This window comes from Malaclemys terrapin, chromosome 3, assembly GCF_027887155.1.
Source record: "Malaclemys terrapin pileata isolate rMalTer1 chromosome 3, rMalTer1.hap1, whole genome shotgun sequence".
In the NCBI taxonomy this organism is placed as follows: domain Eukaryota; kingdom Metazoa; phylum Chordata; order Testudines; family Emydidae; genus Malaclemys; species Malaclemys terrapin.
Window position 1 is genome coordinate 66,254,186 of NC_071507.1, and position 12,851 is coordinate 66,267,036.

The window sequence follows — 12,851 nt, forward strand, 5'->3', positions numbered from 1 at the left end:
AATACATCTGCTGGATTAAGTCGAAGTAAGAGAGCTTGAAGATGGAGTCTCATAGCATGATTGAATAGCCTCTTGTGGGAGCAATAAAAAAGATAGTGGAGTGGAGGAATCCGATTACATCTAGTGTAGTAATGTCAGGAAGAGGGTGTGACTTTTATGTTTACTTTCAGCAAACCTTTATTACTTGAGAATAACAAGTTTGCTTTTCTTCATGGGAGAGGGGAAGTGGGAGGGGGGAGGGGGAGACAGTTTAAAACACTCTAAGACATTGCCAAGCCATCAGGTGTATGAATGCACATATAATTCGTTTTCCTTTTCTGTGCTGTTATATATTTTTAGGCATGATTCCATGGTATGGAGAATAAAAATTAGTAAAGGATGTGCTAACACTTAAAAGTGTGTACTTAAAGTACATTTTATATATTGGTTGTGGGGGTGTGAGAAAACAGGAATGAACAATAGTCATTAATTTAGAGAGGGTAAAACAGAGGAAGAGACCTGGGAAATGACTAGCCAAAGAGAAAGCAATAATGAAAAAGAGGACAAGAGAAATAGAGGGAGATAAGAATCAAAAGAGAAGAATGGACTAGATGGCAAGTCAATGCAGATATACACAAAGAGGACAGAAATGAAGGTTACTCACCTGCACTGGAGTTCTTCGAGATGACCGCTGCATATTCACACTCTTGGAATACATGAATTGTGCAACTTGGACAAATAGAACTTTCTAGTAGCAGTGCCTGTTGCAGAGCTCTTGTGTCACCTACTCCTCTTTCAGAGGATGGGATTATAAAGAGAGAGCGTGGTTTGCCAACCAGATGACTTCTTTCCATCACGTCTTCAAAGGCGAAGTTGAAATTAGGACTCCAAGGAAGAGGGGAAGGAGGATGGGGAATGTGAATGTGCAGAGGTAATCGTGAAGAACTCTGGTTACAGGTGAGTAACCTTAATTTTTTTTTTTTTGGGAGTCCTCTGCATATTCCCACTTGGGAGTTGAGCAACCAGCACTCCTCCCTCTGGATAGTGGGACAAAAAACTAGTTAAATAGATACTGTAATGCTTCTTTACTAAACTGTTTATCTGATTTAGATGCCACATGTAAACAACAATATTTTGTGACAGAATCGAGCTCTAAGAGGCAGCTCTACTGATTTTGAATATGGGAAGACGAGTGTTTGTTTACCTGGCGAATCACTGAGTGGCAAGCCGGGAGTATATCTACAGCACCCCAACCTGCTGAGCAATAACTCATCATGTGGACACTGCTACCACACAGTGAAAGTCCTGGAGTACAGCCTCCGAAAATTTTCACTGCACTGTAGCTGAGGCATTGTAGAGTCACATCCTGGCTTGCCATGCGGTAACTTGCTGTGTAGACAAGCCCTAAGGCAGGCCATGGAAGTGGTCTTCACTCTGAGTGTGTTCTAAGCCCTTCTGGAAGAGGCGCAGAGATGTGTTCAGAAACACTATTCAATAGAGAGTCAGACACTTAGAAAGGCGCTGGCAGGTGACTGCCTGAGCTCTACTTTTTTCCCCATAAGAGACAAACAGTCTAGGAGATTTTCTGTATTCCTTAGCTATACTCAAACAGAAGATTAATGCTCTTTTAGCATCCAAGTAGTGTTGCTTAACTTCCCCTGAGTGACAGTGAGGCCTAGGGAAAGATATTGGTAAATTTATGAATTAGTTAAGATTGAATTCTGTTGCCACCTTGGAGAGAAATTTCAGGTTGGCTAAAGGATCATTTTCTCTTTGTGAATAACTTGGGGGAGGGGGGGCAGAAGAAGGGAAGAGAGGCAGAGTCCAGCCATGACAGCCTGTAGCTTGCTCAGCCTTCTAGAGGAATAGTTATAGGTATAAAAAAGTCTGTCTCAATTGAGAGTTGAAATAGGGAACATTCTCCCATGGGTTTGAAGGGAGGATTCATGAGCTGAATAAGGACTAGACTGAGATCCCACGTAGGTGAGGTTCTCTAACCACAGGGTAGACATTATTAGCCCCTTCAAGAATCTTTTTACCCGATCATGGGTACCGATCATATAGTCTTTTGCTCAATTAAGCTGTGATATGCAGAGATGGCTCTGAGATATACTTTTACCAATGATATGGAGAGCCCCAAGGATTTCATATGAAGTACTTCAGTATGGATTGAACAGAAGCTGAACATAGATTTCTGTTATAGCTGGTTCTCCAAAAAGAGGACCTTTTCCATTTATGACAACATAGGTGAGGTGACTGTTTCCTGAAGGACAACTATATCTCCTGTACTGTTTCTGAATAGGACAGTTCCAGATTTGCCAAAAGCCTTGTGGCCCATGGTGTTAAATGGAAAGAATCTGGGTCTGGATAGCAAATCTAACCGCTCTTCTGGTCAAAAGGTCTGGAATTGCAGGCAAAGACAGAAATCCCTTATGATAGCTGCAGGAGATCCAAAACCACTATTGTCTTGCTCAGGCCTGGGCTATCAGAATAACCCTGGCTTTGCTTGATTTTCCTGAGAACTTCCTGCATTAGAGGAATTGGGGGGAAATGCACAGAAGATGTCCCCACCACCGGCCCTGAAAAAGTACTGCTGAGATAGAGTGGTGGTCTGCTTTTGCTCTGGAGTTGTGTGTGGTTGAAAATGTGTCTCTCTCTGGATACACTCACAGAAAGATGATGCTGTTTACTACTAAATTCTTGAGTGATCACTTGTGCTCAGGGGCGGATCTATGTTTTTTGCCGCCCCAAGCATGGCAGTCAGGCAGCCTTCGGCGGCGTTTCTGTGGGAGGTCCGCCCAGGTCACGCGAATTCGGTGGTGGTTCTGCGGATGCCCTACCAGTCCCGCACCGGCATACCCGCCACCGAATTGCCGCCAAAACGTGGGACCGGCGGACCTCCTGCAGAAATGCCGCCAAAGGCAGCATGACTACCGCCCTCACAGCGACCGGCAGGCCGCCCCCCGCGGCTTGCCGCCCCAGGCACGAGCTTGCTGGGCTGGTGCCTTGAGCCGCCCCTGCTTGTGCTGATCATACAAGTGTCTGCTCAGCTGATCCGCCCGCATATTGTCCTTGTCAGCAAGATGGAGAGTTACAGGATAAAAATTGGTGTACCATGCACCACTCCTACAGAACTACAGCCTCTTTGCACAGGTGGCTATAACGTGTCTCTCTCCACAACCCCCATCCACTTGTTCATGTAAAATACTTCTGTAATATTGTAAGGAGTTGCCTGAACCACGCTGCCACATAGATGAGCGAGAAAGTATTTATGAGCCCAATATATTGCTCTAAATTTTAGAATGTTGATAGCAATTTTTTCTCCCTGGAATGCCAGTGACTTGTTAGATTCTTTTAATAAGCCCCAACTGGAAGCATTGGAAGTGACTGTAGCTGATGCAGCTAGGGGTTGAATACAATCCCTTTGAGGGCATCGCGATATTGAGTCCACCATATGAGTCACAGGAACAGATCTCCGGGTAGTGTCAATGTCATAAACATGCTGTCTGTATTTGGAATACAGTATCTTGCTAACCAATGTTGTAGAGGCCTCATCTTCAGATATTTGTACAGAATTAAATTGTGTGGCTGAAGCCATAAAGCCCATCAACTTGAGGAAAAAAAATCACTGTTTGACAAGAGTTCTCCTGTATTATTGCTATTGCTGTAAGGATTTTGAAATGCCTTTCTTCTGGAAGAAAAGCTCTGCCTTTCCGAGAATCCAGAACTGCCCCAATAAAATATATGACCTGGTTTCTTGAACTCCAGTGTTTGGAACAAGGTACATATCTGTGATGTAGCTTTTGCTAGGTCCTCCTGTAAGGACACCCTGATAAGCCAATTGTCTAAGTAAGGGTACATAGATACTAGGACAGCTCATATATGTTGCTACTGCTCAAAAACAGTTTGTGAATACTCCACATATCATAGTGTCTCCAAAAGAGGACCTTGAATTGGTATTGATCTCCTCCCACCACAAACTCTAGATATTTTGGATGAGAAGATCTGATTTACATGTGAAAATAAGCATCTTGTAAATCAATTTTTGAGTCCCAAACCTGTCTTGGCAGGAATAAGGAGGGAAGGAGTGAGCTTAGGGTAAGCATGAGAAAGAAAATGGAATATATAGCCAAAAAGAATGTGGGAGAAAAAAAGTGAGAGAGGAACAAAAACAAAGAAATGGAAGCAGAAATAAAATACAATTTTATGGTTTGTATACTTCCTTAATTCATTCAAACATATTATTCCAGTTATGTTTTAAGGATGTCATTTATTATTTTATTTTTTAATTGTTACTTTTAATTTTTTTAAATATACCGCAGATCTTGCATGAAATGTCGTGAAGGAGGGCAAAAGAATTCTTTCTTGGAGCCTCCATTGACATCAATAAGCTTTGAATCAGTCCCTAAGACACCATTATGCTTAACATCAGCCATGATTTGGGACTAGAGATGAGCAAACAATTTCCTTCTTATATTTTGCTTTGATTAGTTCATTGTATCACTTTTAGACAGCAGTGTTAGTGTTGCATTTTATATCTTAACTCAGCACATAATATTAGAGATATCTAATATCCTGTTTTATACAGCATCATCAATGTGCTCAACGCAGCAATATACACAGAGGATGACAACATCCTGCCCCAAGAAGTTTATAATCTAAAAACAGATTATATGCCATTTGATGTATAGACTGGAAGATCCAGTGTCAAGGCAGTGCAGATTTTCTTAGATAATAATTTTAGTGGTGATTTATTATTGAAAGGCTTTTCATTTGGTAAGTGCTAATTTGATATTACTACTAATTGATTACTCAATGAATTTGTATACTATATAGCTCTTTTACGACATTTATTATGTTCATATTGCCCATTTACTATTATTGATCATACAAATGCATGTGTATACTTTACTAGAAAGTTGTCCTATATGCTATGCTATGCAGATAAGTGAAAGGAGCTCTGGCAAAGAGCCAGAACCACAGCCAAGGACTCTACTATAAATACTCTGTCGTCTATCCCTAAAAGTGCACATCTAAGGATGGTCAGCAAAAGTGCCTCATTTGACCTCAGCCATCATGGTAGTACCAAGGGAAAGAAGCAGCTTGTAAGGAAGCTGGATCAGAAACCACGTATGGCTGTAGATATTAGAACAAATGTCATCTGAAAGCAGATGGGAAATCAGCGCAGTCTGCAGAACATGGGTGTAATGCACTCATTCCAAACTTGAATGAACAGGTGAGCTCCACATTCTGTACTAGCTGAGGCTTCCAAAGGTCTTCAAAGATGCAAACAAGCAGAAAAGACTCCAGACATGAAAATTTCAATAGTGTGACTGACTACAGTGAACTCCACATTATCATAGAAAAGCCACTTTCTCCTAGATATTGTGGATAAAAAACAAAAAGTAATGGCATAAGCCACTGCAGTAACCTGGGAATCAAAGAGTGAACAGGGCTTCAAAAAGCTGCTTATTATCGAGAGCAGTCACAACCATTACCATTTCCTCAAGTTGCTTTCCATGCCAACCATCGTCTCCATCTTTTCAAGATTCAGTCTCAAAAAGTTCAGATACTATATCTTAGTCAAACATTGGGAAAGCAAGAAAAACAATGTTGCAATTTGATATACAGGAAACATAGTCCGGTACCATCAGAATGTGGACAACACTGTAGTCAAAAATGCCTAACAACTGCCTGTAACAAACTAATATACATTTTGAACAACAGGAGTGACAAAATGGAAAAGATGTAAGAGATATTTCCTGCATCAGTGAGGTGAGCAGCTACCCTGTTGCCTCTCAGAAAGAGCGCCATGGAAGGGTTCAGTCAATATTAATCAGGAATTCAAATAATTCAATATTAATCAGGAATTCAATAATTGTTATTGAACTACCATTTAATATTAACATAAATCAGGTCATCAAAAGGCTTCTATACTGACAGGAAGGATATTATTGATCAAAAATACTGAAATAGATAAACAGATAAATTAAAGTCTATGGAAAAACCTTCTGAGAACTCTATGTATTTCAAACACTCCCATTAGTCACATTTTTGTAAATCAGCATTTTTATTAAACATACTTTATGTGTAAGGGAAAAGAAAAGGTTGGATTAAGTTTTAAATGTTTTATTGTACACTACAATAAAGGATTATGTTTTTGAATAAATATTTAAAATCTGAATTTCAAAATAGTTACATTTTCTAACAGCATGATATTCTGGAATTAACTCTGTAACTTTGGGTAAAATATCCCCTAACAAACACCTCACGCCTAACAAGACAAAGGATTTGGTCCCAATGATTTTCACACTTAACATCTTCCCAGCTCTATGACTGACTACTTTATTGTGAGAATAGCCTTATGAATTGATGTACCATCTTGCACATACAGATGCACAAATTGCATGAGGAAACCTGTAAGTGTGCAATGTGTAATTTCTGATTTACAACAAAGATCTGAGTAACATTCCTTAAATTAAATATTTCCTTTGTGATGATTCCAGCTCACAGCTTCTTTTTGTTACATTTCTAGCAGTTTCTTCATTAGCACTCATTCATATCACTAATTTCTTGCTTTTATAAATGAGATACCCTTTTTGTTTATTTCAAATCACTAATTTTCCATTCCAGTCAAAGTCGCAGCACCAAAATTATTTAACAAATGCTTTGCTGTAGTGGCAGATCATCTTTGAGTCCGTAGGCATACCTATGTCTGAATGACAGACTACTACTAAATGCAATATTGACTACTAGCTTTGATTCTGATTCCTGTGATGAATCTGTGGTCCGGTAAGATGATTACCTCCCTAATGGCTGCATGGCAAACTTAATGACAGACATACCACTGATGCAAGACTCAGTTCAACACCCCTTGGGAGGCAGGCCAGTCCTTGCCCACAGACAACTTGCCAACCTTAAGCATATTCTCACCAGCAACCACGCACCGCACCATAACAACTCTAACTCAGGAACCAACCCATGCAACAAACCTCGATGCCAACTCTGCCCACATATCTACACCAGCAACACCATCACAGGACCTAACCACATCAGCTACAACATCACCGGCTCATTCACCTGCACGTCCACCAATGTTATATATGCCATCATATGCCAGCAATGCCCCTCTGCTATGTACATTGGCCAAACTGGACAGTCACTACGCAAGAGGATAAATGGACACAAGTCAGATATCAGGAATGGCAATATACAAAAACCTGTAGGAGAACACTTCAACCTCCCTGGCCACACAATAGCAGATGTAAAGGTAGCCATCTTACAGCAAAAAAAATTCAGGACCAGACTCCAAAGAGAAACTGCTGAGCTCCAGTTCATTTGCAAATTTGACACCATCAGATCAGGATTAAACAAAGATTGTGAATGGCTATCCAACTACAGAAGCAGGTTCTCCTCCCTTGTTCACACCTCAACTGCTAGCAGAGCACCTCAACCTCCCTGATTGAACTAACCTCGTTATCTCCATACTGATTTATACCTGCCTCTGGAGATTTCCATTACTTGCATGTGAAGAAGTGAGGTTCTTACCCACGAAAGCTTATGCTCCCAATACTTCTGTTAGTCTCAAAGGTGCCACAGGACCCTCTGTTGCTTTTTACAGATTCAGACTAACACGGTTACCCCTCTGATACAAGATACAAGAGTGCTTACTTAGGGGCTGTCCATGTAATCCTTACTCATGGTAAGCAACCACAGTGAACTCATTATAAATGAAGATTGCAGAATTTGGCATTCTGAAAAACACAGCTAGCCCTGGAAGGCAACATAAGAAACTGTGAAGCACATAGTAACATTTGAGGAATATTCTGCAAAATCAAGGACAAAGACTGAAATAGTAACAGGGCAGAAAGTGAGATAAATTCAGCCATACAACCCACTGACATAAATGGAGCTACCTTAATGTAACATAGGGCAGAATTTGGGCTCATGCCCTAGAAGCTGAAATGAAATGTGTGTTCAGGAAATAACTAATCAAGAAGAGTGAACTTGAGACAAAGTGCAACCTTTTTGGTGGGAAGCATCATACAAATTTTTCATCATATGGTAAAAACTGTGCAAAAGGTAAAAGAAAAATCACGTTGCAATGGTGTGCTTATCAGGAGAGGTGTTTAAAGGACACTAAGAATTGAATGCCAATGGAAGATAAGGACACAGCTGTGAGGTTTAATGGGGCAATCAATAGAATGACAGTACAGTATACTGAAGTGCAAAACAAGTTAAGACTAAAAAACTGTAGCTTTTAGAAACAGACAATACTGCTCACAGGAGCAAAAGCAATACAGATGATATGGAAGATTTTGAAAGAGCTAATGTAGAAGACAACACTTATGGAAAAAAAGAGGTGATGATGAAAGCCTATGAAGAACTGACTGAGATGCAGGTAACATGCAGATTAAGGAGGATTCGGCATAATGGTAAAGATAGAAACTATTTTTTAAATAGCTCCTACAGTAAATAGTCTTTTCTGGGAGAACAAACCAGTAAAAAGCTGAGGCTGATTAGATTTATTTTTAAAACAGTGAAATACCAAAGTGTCCAAAACCAAAACAGCCTAGATAAGCAGCAGCAATTGCGGCCTGGGAAAAGCAATTTCCTGGCACATTCAGGGGGTACATATACCATTCAACTGAAAGACATGACTCATTGTGTAATGCATGCCCTAAGTAGAGTACAGGTGCCCTTGAGACAAGAGTTAAGGGAAATGTGAAACAGAATGATAGTGGTGAATTAATGTAATAGCCAAATGCAGCCCACAGACTGGGTGAATTCAATAGCATGTGTAATAAAGGTATCAGGACACTCAGCATGTGCATGGATACTAAAGAACTCAGTGAGAATATAATGTGGGATCGTTACTGAGAAAAATGAGATATGAGGCACATTATTTTACAAACCTGGATTCATCACATGAATTTAGACACACACAATTAAGTAACAAAAATAAAAAAAATGTGTACGTTCAACTTCAGAATGGCCTGAACCAAAACACTGAGCTTGCATCCCCCTTAACTTTGGGAAAGGGTGGACCCAGATTCAAACGTTGTAATACTGTTGATGTAATGGGCATACTAGAACAATGAATATTAATATGCCTGAACTTTGAAAAGTGTGGAATTGAATAGGGTTTCAGATCCAAATTTCACTACCTGGGCCCACTTCCACAAGTAACACATACTTTGGCTTCCATATGGGAAAAAGTTCTGGTCTAGAAATGTTCCACAAAGGATGATGGAAAGAGTCAGAGTCTACATTAACAATGTGGTGATGTGGCTAACTCTTAGAAAGACCATATCACAGGCTGTTGGAGAATTAAGAAAAATGCATCAATATAACTGAAGCTCATTTGCTAAGCAGGAGCTGATGTAATTGTGACAAACATTAGCAGCAGCAGGAATACAGCTGGGACTGACTAAAATAAAAGCAGTACAAGAAATGATAAAACAAGAAGATTTTTAAAAAAATCCTTGGATATAACATACTTTAAGGACAAGTTTATACCTAGTCTGACAGCTGCCTTTAGAACATGCCAATGCTGAACAGACATGGCTTCTAGATCATAAGGAGTGAAATAAAATTAATTAAATAATAGTTAGAGGACCAATTTTAGCATTTCTCAACCTGAGTAAGGAGATCAGTGTTTATAGATGCTTCTAAATATTGACTAGGCATGCTCTTAATTAAAAGATTAATGTTGATTTTCAGCAAATCTTGAAACACTGGGGAAATTCCAGACGACTTGAAGAGGCCTAATATTGTGCCAATATTAAAAAACTGAATGACTCAAATACTTATAGGTCTGTCAGCCTGACATCGATCCCAGGAAAAATAATGGAATGGCTGATAAGGAATTTGATTTATAAAAAAAATAAAGGAGGGTAATATAACTAATGGCAATCCTACTGGGTTTATGGAAAATAAATCTTGTCAAACTAATGATTTTTTTGGGACAAGATTACAAGTTTGGTTGATAAAGGTAATAGTGTTAATGTAATAAACTTAAACTTCTGTAAGCGTTTGACTTGGTACCACACATTTTGATTAAGACACTAAAATGATACAAAATCCACACAGCATACGTTAAATGGGTTAAAATTGGTTAACTGATAGGTTTCAAAAATCTAACTGTAAATGGAGAATCATCATTGAGCAACTGTGATTCTAGAGGGTCCTGAAGGGTTCAGTCCTTGGCCTTACACAATTTACTGATAAAGTTTACAGTTGACACAAAGACTGGGGGAGTGGTGAATAATGAAGAGGACAGGTTACTGATACAGAACAATCTGGATCACTTGGTAAACTGGGTGCAAGCAAACATATATGTTTTTCATTACAGCCAAATATAAGGTCATATGTCAAAGAACAAAGAATGTAGGCCATACTTACAGGATGGAGGACGCTATCCTGGGAAGCAGTGATTCTGAAAAACACCACTGGGTCATGGTGGATAATCAGCTGAGCATAAGCCTCCAGTGTTACACTCTGGCAAAAAGGGGTAATTTGATCCTTGCCATGTAAACGGGGAAATATCGAAGAGGAATAGGAAGGTTATATTATTTCTGTATTTGGCACTTGTATAACTGCTATTGGAATACTGCATCCAGTTATTGTGTCCACAATTCAAGGAGGATACTGATAAATTAGAGAGGGTTCAGAGAAGAGCCATAAGAATGAATAAAAGATTGAAAAAAGTATTATAGCAATAGACAGCAGGAGCTCAGTCAACTTAGACTATCCATGAGACTAAGGGATGACTTGATCACAGTCCATAAGTACCTACATGGGAAACAGAAATCTGATAAGAGGGCTCTGCAGTCTAGCAGACAAAGATACAAGATCAAATGGCTGGAAGCTGAAGCTAGACACATTTAGACGAGAAATAGGATGAAATTTTTCAACAGTGAGGGTAATTAACAGTTGGAACAAGTTACAAAAGGTTGTGGTGAATTTTCCATCACTGGAAATCTTTAAATCAGGATTGGATGTTGTGATGATTTGGGGAATCTGTCTATGTAAAACTTAGAGAGACAAGTTGGGTGAGGTAATATCTTTTATTGGACCAACTTCTGACATGAGCATCTCTTACCAACAGAAGTTACTTCACCCACGTTGTGTCTCTAATATCCTGGAACCAACACAGCTACACCTACACTACATACAATTTATGAATTCTGTTTGAGATTATGAATTCTATGTGCATCTATAACCCTCAGTTACGCAGTTAGTCAGCCATGGGCTGACAAAGACACCATCATGTATCACACACCCTTTATGGAAGAAAGAATGGAACAAACAACAGAAATTGTTAACCTGAAGGGCTCCCATTCAAATGGGAATTCCTTAGGACAATGGGTTGGCTGAAGCCTTAGGAGAACCAGTTTTCTCAAGCTTCTCTGACTATAGTTTGACTGAACAGAATTTCCCAAGAAACAGCACAAGGAAATAACTTGTCGTCAATGTGACTCATCAAAACATAGGATTCTTTGGGATAAGAGAGAGAACAAAGGGGCTTGCTTTCATAGCAGAAGGGATCTTTTTGACTGTGGGACCAACAGAGACTGAAGGAATCTGCCCGCAGTGGTCAGAGTGAGACACTCCATATTCTGGAGGGGATCCTGAATGCCTTAGAGACTAACTAAATCACAAAGAATGCTCAAGACTAATGAGGAAACAGACAGGAAAGGGCATGTGTTTTTTTTTTAACCTAGATCTGCGTATCTCTTGTGCTGTTTAAAGTAAAGAGTAATTATGATAGAAACCTTTGTAAAACCTGTGTCTGTTTACTTCAACGATCACATCACTGAAGAAGTTAATTGTAAACAAGAGAGTGCCCAGAAGGTTGGAAATCTGAAGGATGTGCTTAAGCAACTAGGAGGGTGTTGAGAGAGTGGATTCTAGTCACAGGATCTAGGCAGCTGGACCACAGCAGTCTGAGAAGGGAGTTCTTTTTCTAGCACCATGACTGTGCACCTAGAGATCCAGACTCAGGAAAGCTTAAAAGCACATGGCTCTAACATTTGGACTCCAAACACAGCAGCCTGGTGAGTGTCCAGCAGGGGGAGCTTGATGATAGCTGTGACAGATTTTTTCCCCCTAAAAGATATGCTCTAGTTCACCCACAGCTATTGGAATTGAAGCAGGAATTAATTCATGCAAGTATTATGGCCTCTGTTATTTATGCAGGAGGTCACACTTGATAAAGGCACTGAGGATACTGGAGATCTAATATGGCTCTCCGTCCTCCTTTCTTCTTGGGGATTAGGAAAATGGTAGGAATAAAATCCCTTTCACCAATGTTGAGATGGTATTGGCTCTATGGCTCCCCTTAAAAGTAGCAAGTCTACCTCCTATAAAGTATCATCTCATGAGAGTGGCCCTTGAAAAGGGATGGAGAAAGGGTTTTTGGAGGGTGAAGGAAGAGGAACTTTATAGTGTAACCAAAGTGGATAGTGGATCCAGGATGGGTTGAAATGGACTCCAAGGCATAGGGTACCATCAGTTCTAAGGAGGATACCCCATCTTGCACAGATGTGTCAGAGGTTCTAGAATCTCCTGAGACTCATCATGGTTGATATCTCTTGGAGAAGGTGATGAGTGTCACAGGGTAACCAGTCTCTGTGAACAGCTTGAGCCCAGCTCTCCTGGACTGGAGCAGCTGGGCTCAATCCAGCTAATTAAAGTGGACTGGGCTATACCTGGGCCTATAATGGGCTGCTATTAGGCAGCTAGGGGGAGGAAGGACTAGGGCAGGCTGAGCCCTGGGAGGGAGGACTGAGACAGGCTGAGCCCTGGGCAGCAAAGGCCACACTGGACAGGAGTTAAGTCCTGTGGTGAGTCCCTGTAGCCAATGAGGC

At 40.3% G+C, this 12,851-nt stretch overlaps 1 protein-coding gene across 4 annotated transcripts in view; it reads right to left on the reverse strand.

The window, feature by feature from the left end:
- CRIM1 (cysteine rich transmembrane BMP regulator 1) overlaps positions 1–12,851 on the reverse strand; it is a 308,859-nt gene that overhangs the window by 64,833 nt on the left and 231,175 nt on the right. The gene's annotated exons all lie outside the window — the stretch shown is intronic.